This window comes from Lemur catta, chromosome 17 (genome assembly GCF_020740605.2).
Source record: "Lemur catta isolate mLemCat1 chromosome 17, mLemCat1.pri, whole genome shotgun sequence".
NCBI lineage: Eukaryota > Metazoa > Chordata > Mammalia > Primates > Lemuridae > Lemur > Lemur catta.
The window spans coordinates 1149920-1173465 of record NC_059144.1 but is presented as its reverse complement, the minus strand read 5'-3'; the positions used below and the strand labels follow the sequence as shown (position 1 = coordinate 1173465).

General features: G+C 37.4%; 1 long non-coding RNA gene across 2 annotated transcripts; it reads right to left on the bottom strand.

Moving 5' to 3' along the window:
- Positions 1 to 1377: 1377 nt before the first annotated feature.
- LOC123622493 lies at positions 1378 to 22623 on the bottom strand. 2 transcript variants are annotated; one of them, XR_006729515.1, is made up of 8 exons: positions 22603 to 22623; positions 22436 to 22462; positions 12188 to 12420; positions 11997 to 12087; positions 7175 to 7291; positions 6082 to 6277; positions 4918 to 5148; positions 1378 to 1577 (listed from the first exon to the last, which is right to left on the bottom strand). It is a non-coding gene; the product is annotated as an uncharacterized LOC123622493 (long non-coding RNA). The 2 variants fall into 2 exon arrangements; XR_006729514.1 differs by lacking the exons at positions 22436 to 22462; positions 22603 to 22623 and having other exon boundaries at positions 12188 to 12637.
- Between the last annotated feature and the right edge of the window lie 923 nt (positions 22624 to 23546).

Here is a 23546-nt window from a genome sequence, read left to right as displayed (position 1 = left end):
TCTGTAAAGAATAATGGTGGAATTTTGATATGGATTGCATTAATTCTATAGATCACTTTAGTAGAATGGACATTTTAACAATATTGATTCTACCAATCCATGAGCATGGTAGAGATTTCTGTCTGTGCACATCCTCTACATTTTCTCAGTGTTTCATAGTTCTCCCTATACATATCTCTCACCTCTTGTTATATATATATTCCTAAATATTTAATTTTTTTGATGCTATTGTGAAAGGTGTTACACCTTTGATTTTATTTTTGGCTTGACTATTATTTGTGTATATGAATACCATTGATTCGTGTGCATTAATTTCGCATCCTGAGACTTCACTGAATTCGTTTATCAATTCCAGGAGTCTCTTGTTTGAATCTTTGAGACTAGGTATAACAGCATATGATCAGCAAAGACAGAGTTTGACCTCTTCTGCCCCTATTCAGACACCCTTAATTCCCTTCTCTTGTCTGATTGCTCTGGCAAGCACTTCCAGCACTATGTTGACTAGGAGTGGAAACAGTGGGCAACCTTGTCTGGTTCCAGTTCTAAGCAGCAATGCTTTCAATTTTTCCGCATTCAGTATATTGGTTGTGGGTTTATCATACATGGCCTTAATAATTTTAATGAATGTCCCATCTATGCCTATTTTGTTAAGAGTTTTTATCATAAAGGTGCGCTGTATTTTATCAAATGCTTTTTCTATTGAGAGAATCATATGGTCTTTGTTCTTGCTTTTATTTATGCGGTAAATTACATTTATAGATTTGCATATGTTGACCCATCCCTGCATCCCTGGGATAAAGCACCTCCCACTCCACACCCCCACGCATGGTGAATTATTTTTTTGATGTGATCTTAGATTTGGTTTGCTAAAATTTTGCAGAGGATTTTTGCATCTATATTCATGAGGGATATTGGTCTGTAGTTTTCTTTTTTTTTTTTTTTTTGCTACATCCTTTCCTGGATTTGGTATCAAGGTGATATTGGCTTCATAGAATGAGGTGGGGAGGATACCATCCTTCTCAATGTTGTTGAATAATTTCTGCAGTATGGGCATGAGTTCTTCTTTGTAAGTTTGGTAAAATTCAGGTGTGAACCTATCTGGTCTGGGACTTTTTTTTGTTGGAATACTTTTAATTGCTGCTTCAATTTCTGGGCTTGATATTGGTCTGGTCAGGAATTCTACCTCTTTCTGATTGAGCCTAGATATGTTCTGTGTTTGTAAGCATTTGGAACTTGAAACTTTTCTCTAACTTTAAGACTGTTTCCAAAAGTTAATCAGAAATAAACAAATGAAGGAATGAATGATGAGAAAAAGTGAAAAGCCTTAGGCAAATTTTATTTCTCCAAGAAGAAAGAGCCATATAAATCAGTGCTTAAAATTAAAATTATAAACAGCTGCCATTCTGGCAGTCCGAGGATGTAAAGCTGGCTTTCATTTGCAAGATCTACTTAAAAATCTTTCATTGTACATTTTTAAAAAAAAACTGGCACATATTGCCATGATGTCTTCATTTAGATTTGACTCATCAGTGAATTCTAGAGAAGAAGCTCTTCCACAAGAGAGTATCCAGCAGCACCTGGAAAGGAAAGACAGAGTATTCTTTACCTAACAGATTTCATTGGAACTAAGTGAAGGTGAATAAAACACAGTCAAAAAGTTTATCAGTGTGTTAATAAGAATAAAAAATATGTATGTACAAATGTAATATAAAATTATTATTAAATATAATTTGCCTGTAGTTGCACATTGAATTAATTATCATTGTGGTTAGGTATCAGAGCTTCTGGTTTTCTGAGTCTTCATTCACTTATTCAACAACCATGTGCTAAGGTACTATGACAATCACTGGTATACAAGGTAAGGATAATACAGTGACATCATTGACCTCAGCAATCATACAGTATACTGTAAGCAATTTCCATGCAGAGTCATAGAGACCATAACAAGTATAAAACAAGGCACTATTGGAACACACAAAAGGGCCATATGTCTAAGTCTTCTCTCCAACACTATAAACTTTGTGATGCAGTGATATGGAAGTTGATAGCTGAGAGACAAGAAAAATGTGTGCCAGATAGAGGGCAGCAGCAAATGCAAAGTGCTGGACGTGAGGAGGAATGCTGTAGAATTCTAAGTAGTGGAGTTTAGTGAGATGCTACGGCAAAGGGGCAGAGTAGGTACGTGGTAAGAGATAAGGCTGAATAAACTAACAAGAACCACATTAATATGGGTGCCTTCTCCCATGCTAAGAAATATGGAACTTTTTCTGAGGGCAAAAGTACACCAATGATATGGTGAATGACTGATTTACAATGTCACCCGTCAGGTGACTGCATGTGAACTGCAAGTGCTTGGCTAAATGTTGCTAGTGAATCTGGGGTCTTTTGGCCTGAAGTTGCTAACCTAAAGGTAGAAAGTTGATGATGCCTTGGTTTTCTGAGAATAGTTCCAGTGTGCTGGCTGACACACTGACAGATTCATGGGGATGGCAGGAGTAAATAAAGTGTAGAGCCAGAAAAAATAAGTTACATACACTTCATGAGATTTGTAAAAAGCTATGAAACATGATGATGCAATCACGAGGCACAAGTATACTCTTCAGTATGAATGCTAGTGTTTTCACATCTTTAATTATATGTGTGGATGAGGAAATATTTTATGTAGTATCCATTAACAAAACAATGAAGAGGGAAGCCACTTGTTTTTTACAGTTGATCTCAGAAATCATTTTGTTAATCTCAATTTAATTCATAAAATTTGACAGGATACCTTCTTCCAGTTCTATAGTTGTTTCTTCATAATATTCTGGCCACATCTCAAATAAGTCAAATACTATTTATAATATTTAGGTAAACCAGATATATTTTCATGAGACTCTTATAACGAATAAACTTCACTTGAGAAATGCTTAAAGAGAAAAATAATCAAATAAATAAAATAAAATTCCTATTTATTTACATGTAGATAATAGAGAATATATATGTGTGATGCTACTTCCATTAATCTAATAAAAAGCACAATTAATATTGGTCTATTGAATATACATCATTTCAAAAGGGTGACATTTTCTCTTATTAGTACAAACTGTGGAGAATTCAAGTAACATATTCACATGAATGTGTTACTTTGTAATTCTTAGAAAAATCCTGCCCTTTATAAAAGTATGATGAGTTCTTCTCACTTTGATGGATTTTTCCTTAAAATTAAGTTGCTATAGTCCACTTCTAGAAAATTAAAATTTTAAAATATGCTTTATGCTGCTAACTTTTTAGCTCAAAATCTTAAATACACACATGAAGAAAGTGGCACTATCATAACGTCATGTGAATATTGTGGCAGAGATTAAGTAAAAATATTTTGCTGTCTGTATTATGACTAACATTTTTTCATATGAACACAAAGAATTCATAAAATTTGCTTGAAAAAAGGATAAATATGCATTACAGCCAGTTTTCAAACCTAGTTTCTTTGATTCATGATCTTCTAGAATTAGAATAAGGCAAAAAATATATGGTTCTTTAATTGTTACTTTGATTTATTTTCAGAAATTAGTACCAAGTTTTTGAAACATCTGACTATTTATAGATGCAATTATCTACTTGTTTATGAAATGTGTGGAAACATTTCAAACTATATTGTAAATGTTCTCATCTAGAGGGTTCTTATTTAAATCCTTTATATAAAAGATATTGTCCCTCTATCCTCCTGCCTAAGCCTTCCAAGTAGCTGACGCTTCAGTATGCACTACCGTGCCGAGCCTTTAAAATTCTCCCCCTAGTCAAAACTGGTGAAACATTGGACAAATATCTTCAACTGGGTCAAGTATAAATATAATATACTTGAACTATAGTCAAGTATAAATAGTCAAGTACTTGAAAGTAGTCAAGTATAAACTTGAACTATTTTTTTTTCCTAAACAGCTCTACAATTAATATAGCTTTTCATTGTTGGATTCATTTTGAGATTTTCCAGAAGTAGATTCTTTGGCGAAATCAATTTTTGGATTGGGATGTTCTTCTTACATCTTCAGGGGACCTGGGCACCATGTTTGGCATGCCGTGGAGTTCTGGGTAGGAAGAATATAATTGATTCTGTTTGGTCATCATTGCTGTTTAAAGACTCTTGATGGTCTTTGCAATCATAGTCACAATCATTCAAGTGATGCCAAGACAGAGAGACAAAAGTGAATGCCATTTTAAAAATTCAAATGTTTGCTTGATTTAACTATTTAAAAAAGTGCTGTGCAATTGCCCATCAACAGGCAAATTTTACAGAATTGAGATAAAACTGCTGTAATTACCATAGGAATTAAAGATGTATTACTACTTCTGTGTAAGAAAAAGACAAATCTTTTAATTTAAAAAGAGAAGTTAATCTTTGTAGTTGTACAGGTTTATTTAATTCATAAAACTTATTTATCTTGGATTGCTATACATAATAAACATCCAGATGTGGTTAAGTGTTTGGATGCCAATCATTCCCTTATGATTAAGGGTGGAAAATTTGATATGGTAGAGGAAAACCTTAAAAGTTATTATGAACCACAACCACAGCCAAACTAAAATCAGTTAGAAGGAAGCCAAAGCGCCTCTCAATATACTTTCTGTTATTAGGCAATAAGATTCAATCTCTAAAATTTGACTTAAATGCAGCTTTTAAAGAAATTTAAAAAGTGTCATTTTCATTACATATATTGAATAGCATTAATATTACTACATGGGTATCTCTTGAAAATGAGAGCTGCCGGGACTTTAAGAAAATGGAAAAATTTCTCTTTCTTCTCTTTATTAACACAGAAAATTATAACCTTTACTTAGCATGCATAGGCCCTTTAAACAACTCAGTATTTCACCAAATAAAAACAAGTATTATATCAGAAATCAGAAACCCAAAGGAAAGAAGATAATGTAACTAACCTTACTCAAGTTTTTCTTCACGCTGGTATGTGAAGTCCATGGGCAGGAAAAAGAGACTGTTGAGTATTCTTTTCAAGTAAATTCTCTGTGAAGACCTAAACCATTATTAAGTTTTCCACCAAGAGGTGACTATAGGACTGTCCATGAGTGGTAAAGAAAGTTCTGGTCTCCTGTGTCTCCACAAAAAGATTGCTACTGAATGCTGCTAGTCTCTCAGTAGTTCTGCGAAGACTGCAAAAGACAAATGTTTAAGAGTTCATTTTTATCTAAATGATTCCTCAATGATTATATTTTTAAAAAGTGACCTTAAGAGTAAATGGAATTTCCCACTAAATAGTATTTTAACTCTGAAAATGTATCACAGCATGCCTACTCTGTGCAGTTATAGTTTTACGATTGTTCTAAGGAAGTATATGTATTCCTAGGGAAATGTCTAAAAATAAGTAATTCAAATAAAGTAAGGAGCAGAGAGAAATGTCTAACAATAATGTGTGGCTTAACAGGTAACACTTGCTGCCTTCTGGAATGGATATATTTATAAGATTCTTGAGGGTGCCATTAGAAATACTCGTATTTAAAGGTTAGTAAGTGAAACATTACTAACGTATTATGAATATGTTATTTGCTTGACTATAATGGTCATTTCACTGTGTGTAAGTAGATCAAAACATAACACTGTATTCCTTAAATACATACAGTAAAATGCTTATTACTAAGAAAAGGTGGAAATTACTGTATTTAGTAAGGCAATATAAAGAAGTTAATTTACTGAGTGCCAGAATCCACCAAGAGTAGTTGCAGTAATTGACTCTTTTGGTTTACTTTGTAATCTTTCAAAAAGTAGTTAAACTCATTAATATTTCTATTTAGGGGACTGGTAACAAGCAATTTTATAACAGTATCATTGTCTAAATTATAAGACTTCAAAAATACTTAGCTGAAAGGCTATTAGGTCAGGTTAATGACATGAGAATATTAAGGGGAAAGAAAGTCATAAAAAACCCAAAAAAGACAGAGATGTAAACTGTTCTGGACTACCATTAAAATTATATTATGTACTAACTTTCACGTCCCACTAATGTCATAAACCTGTCTCACTAAAAAGCATGTTTTCAAGGCAAATTAATGAACTAAATTTATTTTCTATTCTATACTTTGACTTACTGTTTAATTTTGTTTGACAAGTATTTTCTAGCTTCCAATTCTAATTGATAGATATGCTTGTATTTTTCCAATTCAGTATAATGAAAGTCTTCTCAAGAAGTTTTCCTGTTGGAGACTTCAGATTCAAGATCTTTCATTCTGAGTTCCATCTGACTTCTCAGTGAAGTTCTCTGTATTCTTCAGATGCTGCTTGTGCCTGAAGCAAATTAAAAATTGTCATTTTTAGCAGTGACAACCTGAACAATTCTTGCATATTTGTTTCCTTCACTTTTGAATCAGACAGCCATTTTATTTTATTTTATTTTGTTTTATCTTAAATTTTCGAGACAATGTCTCCTTCTGTCACCCAGGTTGGAGCGCAGTGGCCCAATCATAGTTCACTGCAGCCTCAAATTCCTGAACTCAATCAATCCTCCTGCCTCTACCTCCTGAGTAGCTGGGACTGCAGGTGTGCACCACCATGCCTGACACATTTTATTACTTTTTGTAGAGATGGGGTCTCATTATGATGCCCAGGCTGGTATCAAACTCCTGGTCTCAAGTGATCCTCCCACCTCGACCGCCCTGGGAGGCATGAGCTACTACACTCAACCTCAGACAGCAATTTTAAATATGTGACAAAAGAAGCTGAGATTTAAAGCATTTAACATCAATTATCGACTAAATTGATAATTTAATCTGGCTTATAAAGAATTGAGTCATTCCTCAATTAGTACTTATGTGATCTGATAATCCAAAGAAAAATAGGAGTAATTTAAAATTTTAAAAATTGAACAATTTAACAGAAATACAATTCAAGAATATGGTATAATTTCTAAATCACAATTTTTTTCTTTTCCTAATAGTCTTCTTTTATGCTAACTGGCCCAAATAATCAAACGATTCTCTAAGGAGTATCAGCCTTCTCAAAGATCCATTTAGTTATAATGATGACAGAAACTAAAAAAGCTAAACGGAGCAACAGAGGCAACCTTCCTTCTAGAAATCTACAAATCCAATTGCTGTAATGGAAACAGAGGAAACACACACAATGTACACATCAAAAATATAATGTGCAGTGAAATAAAGTAAGTGCATTTCACACTTAACTAACCTGTAAAAATAGATTGACTTGTTTGAATTTTTCTACAATACCTTTCTTGTGCTTTCTTCAATCTCTCACTTATAGTGTTCAACTTCACCACATTGAAAGCACAAAAATCCTGTGGTGCTGGATGAAGGTTGGAGATATCAGTATATAAAGAGATGAATATACAGATTATATAGAGATATATGTATAAACATGGGTTCATACACACACAGATTTTCTATTTCTGACTGCTAAGAGGCAATGAAAATAAATCTTGGTTTCTATTTGTTTATCTTTCATTTTATTAGCTTTTTTTAATTTCTTGGTTTCTAAATAACATTTTCAACTATAAGGAATCAGGTCTTTGGAGAAATGATTGATTCTAGGACCAGGGCAATGAAAATACCAGATGATCCTGGAGCATCCTGTGGTGCCAAAAACAAATTAAGAAAGTGTCCAAGAACAAAAGGAGAGGGCATGTCAAAGAGGCATAGAGCTTACCTGAACGAGCTACCAATTGCCAAAGCTGGCACTATCTGAGCAACAACAAGAAATAGTGTTATATTGGGGGGTTATAATCCAGAATGAAATATAAATATACATGAGTCCATACTAATAAAAATAATATGATGAATAAATAAGTGGGAAAGAGGAATCATCTTTCCTATGGAAGAGTTTCCAATAATTTATGTAGAAAACATGGGGAAATAGAAAATCACTATTAGAACATCACAGCAGTAATCGCTGCAGGCAAGATCCAAAGTCAGATCAATATTATTGGGTGAAACCTAAAAACAAGAGATTTGTAAAACCTCAATGTATATTTAACCACATATTTACTACCTGCTGTGGTTAGTCTGATGCAATTATAACATACACAGTGTGGAAAGGGAAAGATAGTAAGTTCACATTGGAGAAACCTGGCAGACTCCACCTTAACCAGGTGATCATGGTTAATGTCAGCAGTGATATCTTGCCCCCGTATGATGTGAGGAAAAGGTTGCTTCACCTTTGTGTTATTCTCCCCACAAATCCATACCCCCAAACTATACAGAGAAGCATAACCTACGGGAATTCTATAAATATATAATCTGTATTCATAAAAGGTGGCAAGGTCATGAAAAGCAAGGAAAAAGTGATAAACTGTCAACATTTGGGAAGACTACAGAATCATAATGACTAAATACAACACAGTACCTAGTACTGGATCCTGGAACAGACAAAAATAGGAATGGAAAAATGGTAAAATTCTAATGAATTATACAGTATAGTTAATAGTATCATAGCAATGTTATTTATTTTTTTTTTAGTTTTCTTAAATGTATTATAGTTAACTAATATGTAAACCTTAGGGGAAGTTAAGAAAAGGACATGTGGAAATTCTGTGCAGTCTCTGGGATTCTTCCTTAAGTCTAAAATTATTTCAAAATATATTTTTAAATAAAGCATGGAGGAGAATAAACTCTGCAAAGTATGGAGGAGAGCAGTAGGGTTCTTTGTTTTCATAGGGAGGTCAGAGAAGTTCTGACACCATTGTCATATTGTCTGTCCAGCAAACAGGAAGCCAAGGCTGGGCCATGTCTACAAAAGCCTGAGGACAGAGTGAACAGCAGACAGAGAGGAACTGAGGCAAGATGCTGGCATGTTCAGGGAAAAGCATAACAGCAAAACCAACAAGGCAGAAAAGACAGGGATGAGGTCAGAGAGGTGTGCTGGGAGTGGCGAGAGGGATCTGTTAGCCCTGGGGAAGAATCTGGGCTTTGCTGTGTCACCTGAAACCATCTTAGGTGTTTGAACTGAGGGATGGCTTGCACTGTCTTGAAGCCAAGACCCTCTTCTGGTTTCTGAGAATAAAATGTAGATGGGCAAGGACTAAGGCAGCAGAGGCCATCTGAGGTAGAAAATGACAGTAAAAACTACAGCAAAAGATGATGCTATTTGGGTGAGAGCAGTGGTGGGGAGGCAGTGAGGCCTCACAGATACCAAAGTAAAATTTAGGGCCCCAGCACTGGTGGATATATGACATATGGGTTTAAGTGAAAGAGAGACAGTAGGGATGACAGCAAGAACACCTTCTTAAGGTACTGGTATGATGTGGTTGCCATTAACTGGAATACTGAAAGATTGGAGAGGGAGCAGATGCAAAGCAGAAGAATGGGAGAATGTTGAGTCCAAATGACTCCCAGGTACAAAGGCTAAGTGACCTCACAGGCAACTGGACATCCCAGACTGTAGATCAGGAGTGTGGGTCCAGGCTGGATATATAAACTCATGAGTCATCAGCACAGTGATGTTATTTAAAGTCATCAGACTATATAAACTTCCCTCTGAAATAAGTTTAGAAAAGAAAAACAAAGCAGAATGAAAACAAACTATCAAAGGAGTCTGCAAAGGAATCGTTCCTGAAGTAGGAGGGTAAATGAGAGAATGTGGTGTTCTAGAAGCCAAATGAAGACAGCTTTAGAACTAGACGAGAGTGGGGGTGAACAATGCCAATGATTACTCAAATATTAAATTAAGATGAAGACTAAGAATTAAACTTTGGATCTAGGAAGAGGCCAGTGATGACTGACCATGGCAAAGTTGGTAGAAGGGGAAGATGGCTTGTATGAGTTCTATATAGAACTGGAGGAGAAGAATTGAAAACTGTAAATATCGATATAAATTGGAAAAGAGAAATAGAGTGGCTTGAGGAGAATATATGGTAAAAAAAAAAGAGAGGTATTATGTATTTATTTTTGAGAAGCAAAAATTACAATATAATAAGTGAGGAGAAATTCTCAGCGCATGAGGGAGCATTGGTCAATGCCTAGAGGTATATCCATGTGTAGAAGGTGGTAGGTAGATTCTAGTGCAAGGAGGAGGGTTTGGTGCGAAAGGAGCATGGGCAGCGAGCATGGGCATCAGGAGAGAAGGCAAGGGCATGGACACACACAGCATGCAGGTGGACAGGTGTGGAGAAAATACGGAAGGTGCCTTCTGATTGTTTCTGTATTCTCACTCTCGATAGGAAGAAGGATCTCGACCAAAGAGTGAGCACTGGAGGTTTGCAGGAAGAAAAGCTGTGAAATGTTAAAAAAAACATAGCATGGGAGCATCACCAGACTAGAGACTATGTTAGAATTTGGGGGCAACACTGAGTGCCTTCATGAAGTTACTGGTCATGAGTCAAAGTGAGACCAAAGCTTAGATACCCTAGCAGAAGTCTTGTCTGGATGAGATGCTGGTGGTTGATCATTAGATTCATCACCTAGCCCAGGGCTGTTAGTTGATGCCTGAGACCCATGGAGGAAGGGATAAAGAATCATATGTAAAAAAGCAAAGGAAAACACTGCACCACTAAAAGCTTTGAAATGTTAACACTACTTTTAAAGCACATAAACAAAAGATGAGAAGATGACCGTCTCTCCCCATCCCACCCCTCATCATGGAGCACCGCAAAGAATCTCCTGCTTTGGCACTGGTGGAATTTTCAGCCTTACCAGGTGAAAGTGGTGGTGACCTTAGGAGGATTATGGGACTCGTGAGTTTTCACAAGCAGGAGGACACTGCTGGACCCAGGAAGAAGAAAAGGATCAAGATGGGAACACCATGTGGTGACTGACTAGAACGTCTCACCACTAAGGTCCCTCTGAGAATTTCCAGGAGGGCCTGAACGTAGACTCTGTCGATAAAAGATTCATGAAGGTTGGCTGTGGGAGGAGGAATTCTAAACACAAACTTTGCTCTGGCTGGTACAGAAGAGAAAGCCAAAAACATTTAAAGCACAAGCGGACCTGGCACATCACTGCTTGCTTGAAAACAGAAGAAAACCCATGAGATGGAGTGCAGATAGTTATAAGATGCCAAGATTGGACCTTGGCTAACACTCAGAAAAGAAATAGACCCCATCCCTAAAACTGTGAGGAACTGAATTCTAGCAACCTGAATGAGCTTGTATGCAGACTTCTCCATAGAGCCTGCAGACAAAAAACCCACCTGGATAACACTTTGATTTCAGCCTTCTGATACCCTGAGCAGAGAATCCACCCAAACTGGGAGCTCTTTGTTAATAAATGAGTGTTGTTTTAAGCCCCTAAATTTGTGGTAGTTTGTTATGCAACAACAGAAAACTAGTACACTAGTCTTCATACATCTTTAGCGCAGGGTCTGATGAGTTTTAGAACTAGGCCATTCATGTCTGGTCGGTGGCACTCACGGAACTGAGTGAACTGAGGCCGTGGGACATCAGGTTCTCTCAGAGGCATCAATGTACCTGGAAAATTGTGCTCGTCTCTACAGTGACGGAGTTAGTTCCTGACATCTTTTCCCCAAACTTGTTGGGTTAACCTTTGACCATGATTCAGTTTCAAAGCCATTATATTATATAACATAATTCTATCCACAAATTCCCATTCACTTATAGAAGAATAGTAGGACTTTAATAGGCTGTGGAAAAGTTTTACTATGTTGATAATCACAAATGAGACCCTATTAACACTCATTATATCTGTGCCTCCAGTTCATTATTTCTTAGGATAATCAAATGAAGTTGTCACACAGAATGACTATTCTTTTTCTTGTGGAATTGACAGTTTTATTTCCCCAGGTGGGATGTTAATTCTCTCCAACTAAATCACCAGAAAATTGAAGAATTTAAAAGGAAATCCAATACACACACACACACACACACACACACACACACACATTTTCTGACTTTAAGACAATTAAAATCTGGTTCTAGCCAAGTTGGAGAAGCCTCAGCATTACCATGTCCGCCCTGTTCCAACTAAAACCCTGGACCCTGGATATAAAACAACAAGCAAGCATAGGAAGAATCTGAAAGGTGAAAAGAAGGTGCACTTACTGGGGAATAACACAATGATGAGTTCCTTGGGTCTTCAATTTCTTCCCATATGCTCTGGAGAGAGTGCTGCGGAAGCCTCCAGTAAGGACCACTAATAGGCACAGACAAAACAAAACAAGAAGCCTGCTCTCCCAACCAAAGGATTGGAAAAGAATGGCCTAACAACAGAAAACCTTGCTGGAAATACCCACGCAGCTGCAGTGAAATATCAGGATGGTTCCAGTGGAGTCCATCGGGGAGCAGATTATCTACTTCATATCCACTGAACAGAAGCAGCCATGCTTTGATGTTCTTGCCTGCTGGTATTACTGGCACCAACGAAGGAGCTCATCTTCTATTTCCCATCTGGCAAAAGTAGGCATTATGATTTTCACTTTGGAGTGGTAGCAACAGACAAAGTAGGAAGCTGTTCTCCATCCCCTGCCTGACAAAAGGAAATAATGTTAAGGTTCCCTTGGCAATGTAGTATCAATGGGGTCCAGAGGCAAGCTGAGCCCCCACACCCACCCAGCATGCAAAAGACTTACCAAGACAGTCTGAGGCAGAGCTAGTGTCATCTGTGCAGCCCTGATGGCACTGGAGTTCAGCAGGAAGCTGAGCCTCCACCTCAACTCAATAACAAAGAGTCCCACACACTGAGAGGCAAGGTGAGTGTCACCTTCCCTACCCTGGAGTCACTGGAGACAAGTAGGAAGCTGAGCCACCGCTGCAACCCAGAATCAACACACTGACAAGGTAGGAGAGTCCAGGCTAATCAGCACTTCGATTTCCCGTACTTCTGTTGTCAGCAGGGCCCAGCAGGCAACTGAACCTCTACGCTGCCCCAGCTACAATGAGACTGAGTGAGGTCATGCCAATAAGCAATTAGGAATTGTCTGGAGACAAATGAAAACCTTAAAAATTTCAGGAAAGGAAAAGAAGTTAGAGAAAGAACCAAATGTGTATGTGGGGTAAGATGGTGGACCGAAGGAACCACCAACGAGAGCATCTCTGTAGAAGGAGAGGTTTTAGATGAAAGAGAAAAACAGACAAACGTAGATCACAAAGGGGGCTTAAGGAAGGGTTCCTGAACTCACAGGAGACTCCAGGGGAAGGCGGGGCAGAGCAAGACTGGAAGGAGAAAGGCATCGGTGGGGATTAAGCCCTGAGAGGCTAGGAGTCCAGGAGGAAGGGTAACTGGATCCAGTACCATACCCCTCCATTGTATCTCGGGCTCTTCCTGGGCTCTTGAGGTGCTGGAGAGACATTCTGTTGACGCAAGCCCAGACAACGCTGCTCCCAGTGAGTGGAGAGCTGCTTTGAAAAAGGGCACCAGACTCCCAGCACCCGCTTAGGGCCTCTCACACCGCACAGACCCAAGCAAGATGGGAGATTCCACATTGCTTTTTGACACACCTGCTGCCTTTGTTTTCACCAGGGTGCCCCAAACATTCAGGTTCCATCTTCCTCATCCCAACACAGACATTTCTCAACTCTTGCCCAACTCTTGCAGGAGCCACATGAGTGCAGTGGGTCCTGGATGACAAGAGTGACTCCACAGACTTGTCATTCTGGGTGGACTGCCTCCCAGAGAGGTTTGAAGAAGACCAGAGAGTGGACTTTCCTCCACCTAGACTCTTTTTCTTCCCTTCCCCTCCCCCTCGCATGGCTACCGAGAGAAAATTGAGCCACCACACAGAGGCTCCCAGAGGGATGGAGCTCAGACCTTTTCTTTGGAGGTCCTGTAGCAGAAAAAGAGGTGCTTGGACTGTGAGTGCACTGCCTGCTGGCCATCCCTGGTACTGTTGCTGGTGACTTCAGCAGAGTGGGACACACCCCGAAGTGGAGGGACATTGATCCAGCTTGGGAAACCCAGGAGGGACTTGGGAACAGTATGGTTCTCCCTGGTATGGTCAGGGATTGATCTCCAGGGCCCAGAGGATGGGCCCACATGTCAGATCCAGTAACTTAGGTCTCAATCGCAAAACCCAGGGGCAAGAGGGGATATTTGTGAATAATTTTCATGAGGTGTGGATGCCTGCAGGGGCAGATGGGGGGAGAGTGCAGTCTGGGTTCATAACTATGGTGTACATGTGGGGGCACCCCTCCTCCCCCAGGAGAGCCCCTTTTCCAGCTCTGGCTGGGATCCTGGACAGGGAAAACTCTCAGCCCCCACCACAGTCATAGTACAACAAGGCTGGCTTGAGGTCCTGCCTGCCAGCAGAGGCTTGGAAGAAACCACAGAATAGGGGAGGGTGGAAAGAAGTGAAGTTTGTTCCAGACTACCTGATTCAGAGTCTCAGACAGCCCTGCCTCCACCCAGACTTTCTGGCGGAGTAGGCCCCACTTCAGCCCATCCCTGGTAGCTTTGCACAAAGGCAGGTAGCAGAAATTTGACCCCTGCTAAAAACTTCTTTGGAATTTTAGTGCAGGCTCACGAAACCAAGCCACATCCAGCCCCACTCCCCTACCTGACCCTGCTGAAGTGTAAAATAAGGACACACCTGCCAGTCCCAGAGCCCCACCCACCACCTGGGACACTAGAGTTCTTCTGAGTAACTAGACGAGGTCACAGGAACCAAAAACAACACTGAAGCTTGTTCTTCCCAGCAAGCAACACCTACGGATAGGGAGGTCAGTTTACATGCCCTTTTACTACATTTACTGACACATCATACAGGGTGTGGTCAGTTCTCACACAGAAGCATGACCTCATGGCTCAGATATTAAACTGGGTATGTCATTATCAAAACAAAAGAAAATCCAAAGTTTTTACCTCCAAAGAGGTAAAAACTGCTCCATATGAGAAAGAATCAGCAAAAGAACTCCAGAAGTATGGAAAATAAAAGTTAAAGAACACCCAAAAAACGCTTCACCAGCACTCTAGCAATGGATACCAACCAAAATCATAACACTGAAATGACAGGTGAATAATTTTGAACTCGGATTGTAAGAAAGCTCAATGCAATTCAATAAAATATGGAAATCCAACACACAAAAAACGTCAAAGTGCAGGAAATGAATGAAAAATTCACTAAAACAGTTCAAGTATTAAAGAAAAATCAAACAGAACTTCTGGAGATAAAAAATTCATTCAAGGAATTACAAGACACAGTAAGAAGCCTTAAGAACAGGTTAGGTCAGGCAGAAGAAAGAATCTCAGAGCTTGATGATAACACATTTCAATTAAAGCAGTGAGTCACAGAGAGAGAACAGAGAAATAAGGGAAATAAGCAAAACGTACAAAAATATCGAACTATGATAAGAGGCCTAACATAGGACTCATAGGCATTCCTGAGGGGGCAGAAAAAAATACACAAGGGTTAGATAATTTAATTGAGTGAATAACTGAGGAAAATTTCCTCGACCTTGCTAGAATTCTAGATATCCAGGTACAAGAACCTCCTAGGACCCCTGGCAGAGTCACAATGAAGAGGAAAACACAACAACACATAGTCATCAGACTGGAGAAATTAAATGACAGAGGTGCTCTTATGAGCTGTAAGGGGAAAGCAGCAGGTAGCTTACCAAGGAAAACACATCACACTAACTGCAGACTTCTCAAGTGACACCTTACAACTGGGGCTCCATTCTCACTCTTCTCAAAGGAAATAAGGCCCAACTAGAATTTGGTGTCCTGGAGAACCAAGTTTCATATAGGACAGAGAAATAAAATTGTTCTCAGATAATCAATCTCTGAGGGAGTTGTTCAAGACAAGACCTGCCATGCAGGAAGTACTCAGAACTGCATTAGTCATGGATCAGCACAATAGAACTCACCAGTGTAAAATCACCCAAAGGCTAAAGGTTAAAGGCCAGATACCACAATGGCACAGAGATAAAACAAAGTAACAGAGATCTACTTAACAAGATGAACAGATCTGTCCCACTTATCAAATATTTCAATAAATATGAAAGACTTGAACTGCCCACTGAAGAGACATAAGTTGGGTGAATGAATAAATATACACATGCCAAGTAACATCTATCCTCAGGAAATACATCTAACTCACAAAGACTCATTCAGACTCAAAATGAAGACATGGAAAACAATATTCCCTGCAAAAGGAAACCAAAAGAAAGCTGGTGTAGCAGTTCTCATATCAAATAACTTAGTCTTCAAATCAACAAAAGTAATGAAAGACAAAGATGGTCATAATATAATGGTAAAGGGAACAATTCAACAAGAAGACATAACAATTCTAAATGTTTACACATGGTCAACAGAGCTACACTCATATTCCTGAAGCAAAAACTACTTCATCTAAGTAAAATGATAAACGGCAGCACCATAACTGGGGTCTCCAAAACCCCTTTCACAGAACAGAACAAATCCTCCAAATAAAAAATAAAGAAACAATGGACTTAAAGTGAACCCTATAACACATGATCCTAACAGACATCTACAGAACATTTTACCCAAAAACCTCTGAATATACATTCTTGTCATCAGCTACTAGGACACTGCCTAAGTTTCACTATATCCTAAGCAATAAAACACGTCTCAACAATTTTTTTTTAAAACTGGAAATTATACCATGTATCCACTCAGACCACAATGGAATAAAATTAGAAATCAGCTCCAATAGAAACAATCATCTCTACACAAATTCATGGAAACAAAACAACATACCTCTGAATGATACTCAGGTCAAGGAGGAAATTAAGATGGAAATCAAAAGATTCTTTGACCTAAATGATAACGGGGACACAAGTTATCAAAAATCTGTGGGACACAGCTACCGCAATCCTGAGAGGAAAATTATAGCCATAAATGCTTTTATCTAAAAAATAGAAAGATCACAAATCAACAATCTAATGAATCATCTCAAAGAACTGGAAAAGGATGAGCAAACCAATTCCAAACCCAGCAGAAGGAAAGAAATAATCAAGATCACAGCAAAATTAAATGAAATCAATAATAAAAGAGCTATACAAAAAGTTATGAAACAAAAAGTCCATTCTTTGAAAAGAAAAGAAAATTGGCATGATCCTCACTAGATTAACCAGAAGCACAAAAGAGAGGATGCTAATAAGCTCAGTCAGGAATGAAAAAGGAGAAATTATAACTCGTACCATGGAAAGACAAAAATATCATGTATGAATACTATGAAAATGTCTATGCAGGTGAACTTGTAAATGTGGAGGAAATGGACAAATTCTTAGAATGACAACGCTTCCCTAGGCTCAATCAGGAAGAAATAGAATTCCTGAACAGACCAATATCAAGTACTGAAATTGAAGCAACAATAAAAACTTTCCTAAAAATAAAAGTCTCAGACCAGACGGCCTCACACCTTAATTTTATCAGACCTATGAAGAAGAACTGGTGCCTGTACAGCAGAAATTAGTCCACAACATTGAGAAGGAAGGATTCCTCCCTAACATGGTTTATAAAGCCAACATCACTCTGATCCCAAAGCCAGGAAAGAACTCACTAAAAAAAGAAAACTACAGACCAGTATCCATTATGAATATACATGCAAAAATTCTCCAGAAAATCCTAGCAAATCTAATTCAGCTGCTCATCAAAAAAATAATCTATCATGATTAAGAGGGCTTCTTCCCAAAAATGCAGGGATGTTTCAACATACACAAATCTATAAATGTAATTTAGCACATAAACAGAAGTGTAAGCTAAGACCATATAATCCTCGCAATAGATGCACAAAAAGCATTTGACAAAATTTGGAACACTTTTATGATAAGAACGCTTAACAAAATAGGCATAAACGGTACTTACCTCAAAATGATAAAAGCCGTATAGGACTAACTCACAGCCAACATCATACAGAATGAGGAAAATTTGAAAGATTTCCTGCTTAGAACTGGAACCAAACAATATTGACTTCTATCACCACTTCTGTTTGACATAGTGCTTGAATTCCTAGCCAGGGCAATTAGATAAGACAAAGAAAGCAAGGCAATACAAATGGGGGCAGAAGATGTCAAACTACTGTGTTTTGCTGACAATATGATATTTTATCTAGACCCCAAAGATTCAGCCAAGAGATTATTGCAATTGATAAGTTCAGCAAAGTCTCAGGTTACAAAATCGATGTACATAAATTGGTAGCATTCATATACGCAAACAGTCAAACAGAGACCCAAATCAAAGACTCAATACTTTTCACAATGGAAACAAAGAAAATGAAATACCTAGGAATATATTTAACTAAGCTGGTGAGAGACCTCTACAGGGAGAACTACAAAACACCGAGCAAGGAAATAGCAGAGGACATAAAGAGTTGGAAAGCCATATCATGCTCATGCTCATACTACCCAAACTGATCTACAGATTCAATGCAATCTCTCTTACAATACCATCATCATTTTTTTTGCATATCTCAAAAAAATAAATCAACACTTCATATCAAACAAGAGAAGACCCCTGTATAGAAAAAGCAACCTTAAGCAAAAAGAAAAAAATGGAAGGCACCAAGTTAGCAGTCTTCAAGCTATGCTACAAGGCTAGAGTATCCAAAACAGCACGGTACTGGCACAAGAACAGACACATCGACCAGTGGAACAGGACTAAAAACTCAGATATAAAACCATCCAGATAAAGCCATCTGCTCTTTGATAAACAAGAAAAATACACACAGTGGAGAAAAGAATACCTATTCAATATGTGGTACTAGGAAATTTGGATAGTCACATGTAGAAGACTGAAACAGGAACTGCCCTTTTTGCCTCTAAGAAAAATCAATTCACAATGGATTACAGACTTACACCTAAGGCATGAAACCATAAGAGTTCTAGAAGAAAATGTTGGAAAAACTCTTACAGACATCAGCCTAGGCAAAGAATTAATAAAGAAGACCCCAAAAGCAATCGTGGCATCAGTGAAAACAAATAAACGGGACCTTATCAAATTAACAAGCTTCTGCACAGCCAAGGAGACTCCCATGAGAGCAAACAGACAATCTACAGAATGGGAGAAAATATTCACATGCTACGCATCCAGGCTGATAACCAGAATCTATATTGAACTCATCAAACAAATCCATACAAAGTGGTCAATGACACGAACAGAAACTTTTCAAAAGAAGACAGACTAATGGCCAACACACATCTTAAAAAAATGGTCAACATCTCTTATCATCAGGGACATGCAAATAAAAACCACTATGAGATATCACTTAACTCCAGTGAGAGTGGGTTTTATCAAAAAGTCCCAAAGCAACAAATGTTGGTGTGGATACCGAGAGATAGGAACACTCATACACTGCTGGTGGGACTGGAAACTGATACTACCCTCTATGGAAAGTACCACAGTGATACCTCAAAGAACTAAAAGTAGAACTATCATTTGATCCAGCAATCCCACTATTGGGCATCTACCCAAAGGAAAAGATATTCTATGAAAAAGACATCTGCACTCGAATGTTTATAGCGGCACGGTTCACAATTGCAAAAATATGAAAACAATACAAGTGCCCATCAATACATGAGCAGATTTAAAAAATGTGGTAGATGTGTACCGTGGAGTAATACTCAGCCATATAAAAAATTAAATTAACTACCTGTTCTATTATATTGGATGGAGCGAAGGTCCACTTTTTTAAGTGACATATCGTAAGAATGGAAAAACACCACATGCACTCACCATTAAATTGGTACCAAATCATCAGCACTAATGTGCACATATGGGAAGAAACACTGATAGGGTGTTGAGCAGGTAGGAAGCAGGAGGAGGGTTTAGGTAAACCCACAAATAACGGCTATGGTGCATGCTCCCTAGTGAATGGGCACTGTTTTCAGACAGTGCAAAGGCAATTATGTAACCAAAGCATTTGTAACCCCATAATACTCTGACATACAAAATAAAACAAGGAACCAAATGGAAATTGTAGATTTTAAAAATATGATAACTAAGTTAAAATTTGGGGGATAAACTCAATAGTAAAAAGGAGAAGAGAAGATAGAATAAATGAACTTGAGAGCAAATCAATAGAATTTCCCTATTTTGAACAACAAAGAAAAAAATAGATATGAAACAGAACAAACAAGACAGCCTCAGGGACCCATCAGACAGCATCTGAATCATCAGAGACCCAGGGAAAAAAAGAGAGTCGAAAGAGACAGTAGGACTGAAAAAATATTCAATCAAGTAATATCTGAAAATATCACAAATTTGGCAGACAGAAACCTGTATACAGATTCAAGTATCTAAGTGAATTCTACATAAGATAAACCCAAAGAAGTCCAGATCAAGACATGCCCTATAAAACCTTCTGAAAACTGAAAAATGAAGACAGATAAAAACTCTTGAAATCATACCCAAGAGAAACGATGTAGACTTACAGAGAGATATGGATTCAAATGACAGATTTCTCATTTGAAACCATGGAGGATGGGAGGTAGAGGCCTAACATTTTTAAATTGCTGAAAGAAAAGAACTGTCAGCCACTAAATCTGCATCCAGCAAAATTCACACTCAGAAATGAAGGGCAAATAAAGGCATCCTCAGACGGAGGAAACTAAGACAAGCTGTTCTTAGCAAACCTCCCCTTACCAATGTATAGAGTGAGTTCTCTAAACAGAAAGGAGCTGGTATCAGAAGAATGCTTGGAACCTCAAAAGGAGAACATCAGAATGGGAAAACAGGGGAGGATCAATTATGCTTCTTCCCATACATTTCTGAATCATATTTGATGTGGCATCCAGCGCAACAGGGCCATCACTTAGTACCATTCCATTTTAAAAAGTAAAGTGCTGAAGGGAGCTAAGTGGACATAAGGTTTCTACATTTCACTTCAAATGGTAAAACATCCACACCAGTGGACTCTGATAAGTTGTACATGTATAATAATTAGATAAAGTCACCACTAAGAAAATTATAAAAGATATATTATCAAAAACACTGTAAAAAAATCATTATCTAATCCTAAAACTACTGAAGTATCCCACAGGAGGGTAAGGAAAGAGATGCAGCAGAAAGAGCAAGATAATTAACAAACCAAAAACAAATAAAAAAGTAGCACACACCTGACCCTTAACATATAACAATTACCTTGAATGCAAACAGTGGGCATGTGTTAATTAAAAGACAATACCAATGTGGAGGGGAGAAAACATGATTCAACAAAATTTATGCTGTCTGTAATGAACTCACTTGAAATTTAACAGCATAGTTAGAGTGAAAGTAAAAGGATGGAAATGATAAACTACAAACTCAGTTCTCTTTAAAAACTAATACTGGCTATGTTAATATTAGATAAAGTAGACTTCAGAGAAAAAACAATTACTAGAGATAAAGAGGTACATCACACAATAATGGAAAGGCCAACAAACAAGCAAGACATAAGAGCTGTTTAAATGTGTACACAATATGGCCTCTGTACACATGAAGTACAAACTGATAGAACTAAAAAGAGAAACAGATAAATGCACAATTTTACCTGAGGACTTCACCACTCCACTCTAGTAATCTACAGACAGAAGATCAGCACAGGCAGCACAGGAGTAGAACAAGTGAATAACACTATCAGCCCCCACTAGTGGGTAGTCATAGAACAGTCCACCCAATAATAGCAGATGAAACATTTTTTTTCAATAATCCATGATGAATTCACAAAAATCATCCATATTCTAAGTCATAAAATAAACTTCAAGAAATTTAAAACCATTGAAATCATACAAGCAGGTTCACTTAAAATAATTGAAGACACCTGGAAATCAATGAGAAAGATAACAGGAATTCTCCAAACACTTGAGAATTAAATAGTACCCATCAAAGTAAGCCATGGGTCTAAAAAGAAAGCTGAAAGGAATATAGAATACATGAAACTGAATGAAAATAAAAATATAACAAATGAAATTATGTGAATGCCATTTAAACAGTGCTGAGGATGACATTTATTGCACTAAGTACTTACATTATTAAAAAAGGAAAAGTTCAAATCAATAGTCCTAGTTTCAGAAACTAAAAAAAAGCAAGAGAAACTGAAAATAAGAATGAGGAAATAGAGAATATAAGAAGAGAAATAATTACATGAAAAACCAGGAAAATAATAAGAAATCAAGAAAAGAAGTAGCTAGTTCTTTAAAAAAATGAATAAAATCAACAAAAATCTGGCAAGACCGAGAAAGAGAAAAGGAGAGAAGATATAGATCACTAATATCAGACATGAGCAGCAAATGTCAAGACAGATGTTGCAGCCATTAAAATGATAACTAATGAATGCTACAAAAAATGTCATGCTCATCAACTTAACTATGTATAACAAATGGAGCAATTCTCAAGAACACAAATTATCCAAACTGAGCCAATATTAAATAGATAACCTGAATAGCTCTGTAACTTTTTAAGAAACAAATGGAATTTGGAATAAAACAGCTCCCTCTCCCCAAAGCCTCTAGGCCTAGAGGGTTTCACTGGAGAATTTTAACCAACATTCAAGGAATCAACACCAGTGTTACACAAACTCTCCTAAAAAATTGAAGAAGACAATTACCAAATAGTTTTATAAAGCCAGTATCACCTTCACATCAAAACCAGACAAAGACAGCAAAAGAAAAAAAAGAGAACAGACCAAAGGATGTCACGAATTTAGAAATAAAATCTGCACCAAAATATGAGGAAATTGAAGCAAGTAAGGTTAGTCTAAAATGAATTACACACCTGACTGAGTTAGATTTATTTCAGGTATCATGCTTGGCTCATTCAGCAAGTCAAATCTCAAACCCAGCAGATACCACCATTAGCGGTCAATGCTAACATCATCAGGAATAAGACAAATCAGATGTAGATCCCATGTTAGGATGCAAAGAGAAGACCCACAGGATCACTTCCGTGATACACTTGTCAAAACACACATGATCTAAATCTGAATGAACAGAAAAAATCAAAAGAGTTAGGCAAACTTTTTGTCTCCAGGAAGAAAGAGCCATATAAATCTGTGCTTAAAATTAAAATTACGTAAGTTTGATGGCACTATAACAATGGTAACACCACCAAACATTGACAATGACCACAGTACCTGATACAAAATGATGTCTGTCTAAATGTAAATTTATCATTATGTATAGTGATGAAAATGGTAAAAGACGAATGAGAAATCAAGTAACTTCACTGAAGTATTCATGAAAACTTGCGGGTTTGCTTAAAGAGCTGACACTTTGACAGTTTGAGGATATAAAATTGGCTTTCATTGGCAAGATCCACTTAAAAGTCTTTCACATCATATATTTTTTTAAAAAATTGGCATATATTGTCGAGATGCCTTACAAAGAATATATTCATTTAGATTTGACTCATTCATGTATCCTAGAGGAGAAACTCTTCTAGAGGACAGTATTCAGCAGCACCTGGAAATAAAAATAAAGAATTACATTCTTTACCTAAAAGATTTTGTAGGAAGTAAGTGTAAGCTAGTAAGAAAGAAGCAAGAACTTTATCAGTGTTAATAAGAATGATAAATATGTATGTAAACAGGTAATACAAAATTCGTATTGTTATATTAATATTATATTATCATGTTACTATTATAATAATATTAGATATTACTGCCCATAGTTGCACATTAAATTAATTATCATTGTGGTTCAGCATCTGGTTTTGTCAGC